This window comes from Corylus avellana, chromosome ca2, assembly GCF_901000735.1.
Source record: "Corylus avellana chromosome ca2, CavTom2PMs-1.0".
NCBI classification, from domain to species: domain Eukaryota; kingdom Viridiplantae; phylum Streptophyta; class Magnoliopsida; order Fagales; family Betulaceae; genus Corylus; species Corylus avellana.
The window spans coordinates 29,348,037-29,351,166 of record NC_081542.1 but is presented as its reverse complement, the minus strand read 5'-3'; the positions used below and the strand labels follow the sequence as shown (position 1 = coordinate 29,351,166).

Below are 3,130 nucleotides of genomic sequence, written 5' to 3'. Positions count from 1 at the left end.
ATTCATATTTTCAGCCCTTAACTTACATGTTTTAATCCTTTGGTTTTAGTTAATTAGGCCATGTTAATTCCTTTTTGTGTTTTTCATACTTTTAGAGGCTTTTGGAAGAAAATGAAGTAAAACTAGGTGATTTGGGCTCAAAGGGAGAAGATGGAGAAAATTGGAGCTCCCTAACAGTGTGATCAATCGCAGGGTACCTGCGATCGAGCGCAGTACCAGAGAGGACACAGCACAATCTAGGCCAGGAGCGATCGAGCGCATGATAGAAGAAGGATCGATCGCAGACTTGCGATCGAGCGCACACGGGTTATGATCGATCGCACCCGTGCGCAGAAGACACATCAAGTGGCGGCTAAAGTGTCACTCTTTCCATATGAGGGTTTTCCAACTCCCAATTGTAATAGGTCTCAAAACCCTACGAAATCCCTAGGTTTACTACTTTGTCTAGGACTTCTAAAAACCTATAAATAGACCCTTAAGCTTCTAGAATAAACATACTTTGAGAATGAGAAGAATAGGAGCTCTTTAAGTTCAAGTCTTGGGTTTATTCTTTTCCTTTCTTTTATTTTATTTTATGAAGATGTTTAACATCAATTCTATGTGTAGCTAATTTATTTAGTAGGGCTAGATTGAAGCCCTAGTTATGTTTAATTAATATTTCAATATTGGCGCCTTTGTGATGATCTTGTTATGCTATTTAACTTGATTAATACCTGCTTGCATGAATTCCTCATATGTGTATGCGTGATCAACATGTGCATGTGGTATGGACTAGTTAGTTAGATCAATTTGGATGACCGAGTCCTGGGTTTAACATAAGTAACAAAAGAATCCACACCGCGGTTTTTGGGTTAATCAACATGGAGAACTGGGAGTATACACCCATGCCCTAAATCTTATGTGTTTGTCAATTTTCATAGAACATATGCTTTTCTAAAGAACAACTTAGTATATACCATGCTAAATCCTTTAGGAAAGAAAAGAGTTAGAGTATATACGCTTGCCTAACTTATTGCTTAGGGAATCTATAGCTTAAGGAGTATACACCCATGCCCTTAGATTGACAAACATTAGATAGATATAACATGATCAAAGCATTGGCATAATGATATATTATCTAAATATAATTAGTGGTAGATATCGAAGCCCTACCTTTACCTTTTCATTTATCTTTGTATCTTTTTATTTCTTTTTCACAATATCAATTCAGTGACAAGTTGATATTTTTAATTAATTCTAAATAAAATCACAATCTCCATGGGTTTGACCTCGTACTTGCTACACTATACTATTGTTTGATCTTGTACACCTGCGAGTTAAAACATACTAAATATTATCTATTAATTTAGGTAGTATTTAGGCACAACAAGTTTTTGGCGCCATTGCCGGGGATTGTTTGATTTTGTTTGGAATTATTTTCCTTAGTTTGTTTTTGTTTTAAATTTTTCTATTTTTATAGTTTTTTTTCGCAGTTCCTATTTTGCCTCTGGAGGTGCGATCGATCACCCAACCAGGGCGATCGAGTGAACCAGTATGATCGAGCGCACTCACGGTGCAATCGATCGCACATCCAAAGAGCATCACAGTTACCGCACTAATTACAGACCCGATTTATTTCTTTTATTTTTCTTTTTCTTTTTATTTTGTTATTTAATTTTCTTAAATCATGTTGAGAAATAATACACCTCCGGTGAGAAGACCTATGGAAAGTTCATTCAATTCCCAGATCCTCAACCAGCCATCATGCATTAATTTCTAGCCCATTGTGCAGAGTAGTTACAATTTATCTTCGTTGCTCAATATGATTCCACACTATAAAGGCACACCTACAGAGAACCCATATTGGCATATTTGAGAATTTTGTGATCTCTGCAGGACTCAAAATGCTCAGGGTTTAACTTTAGAAAAAATCAAGTTAATCCTCTTCCTTTTTTCTTTAAAAGATAATGCTAAGATATGGTACAATTCTTTGGCCACAAGTTCTATTCATACTTGGGATGAGATGGCCACAAAGTTCTTAAAGAAGTTTTCCCAGCCCACAAGACAAGGCAATTGAGAAGGGAAATTATGACTTTCCAGCAAAGAGATGGAGACCTTTTCTTCGAGGCATGGGAACACTTTAATGAGATACTTCTCAGATGCCCTCATCACAATATATCTCAAGACGATCAGGTATTGGCATTCTATGAGGGTTTAAATGATCCTAACAAGAGTCTTGTAGATTTAGCTTGTGATAGCATGTCGATGGAGAAAAGCAGCGAGGAAGCGATGGAGCTCTTTGAGACATTGAGTGTGCACTCTTAACAATTCCCATCTAAAGGGAGACAAGGATTCAAAGGAAAAGGCATACATGAAGAGAGCACCAATGGTGGAATTCAGGCTCAAATGGCTGCAATGGAGAAAACGCTGGACATGTTCATGAAAGCTATGACTAATCATAGAAATACTCCTGTTCAACAAGTTACACAAGTCAAGGTATGTGCCATATGTTCCCATATTGACCACACCACTAAGACTTGTCCCATGTTTTCAATTGCAGATCAGGAGTCATCTCTCATCAAGTTATCCCAACATTATCATAAAGAGGAGCCACCTCCCATCAATTGGCCTCAACAATACCACGAAGAAGAGTGTCAAAGTCAGTTTGTTGCCAATCCTAATGAACAATACATGGAGGAAGAGTGCACTTATCATCATGAGCAAGCAATTACGACATTAAGGAGTGAAGAAGCGGTTGAAAATCAAAGGGAAGAGAGGAAGGAGGAGCAAACTGAGATTCTAGAGGAACCACATCGGAAAAAGGAAGAGAGCACTGAGACTTCTTCAACATTAGCTCCTATTCTCAAATTACCAAGAGTCCAAGAGAGAAGTCATCTGGGGTTATGTGATGAGCAAATTGAGGACATCAAGATAGAGAAGCTTCCTGAGTTTTCTTCTTACTATATTCCAGTTCATGATTCCCTACCGAATGAGCAACTGTTTAAGAAAACTCAGAGTGGTCTTCCCCAATCTAGAAACACTCAGAAGCACAGTGCAACAGAAAAGATTCATTCCCTTTGGTGCAAGAGACAGAAAGATTGGTGCTTCAAGTTTTAAGTGCCACAGTCTGGCTGAAGACGTTAAACTTAGC

General features: G+C 38.0%; 1 non-coding gene across 1 annotated transcript; it reads right to left on the bottom strand.

Annotated features, from left to right (window-relative positions):
- Positions 1–2,049: 2,049 nt before the first annotated feature.
- On the bottom strand, positions 2,050–2,156 carry LOC132173167 (small nucleolar RNA R71). The gene has a single exon (XR_009439261.1). It is a non-coding gene; the product is annotated as a small nucleolar RNA R71 (small nucleolar RNA).
- Between the last annotated feature and the right edge of the window lie 974 nt (positions 2,157–3,130).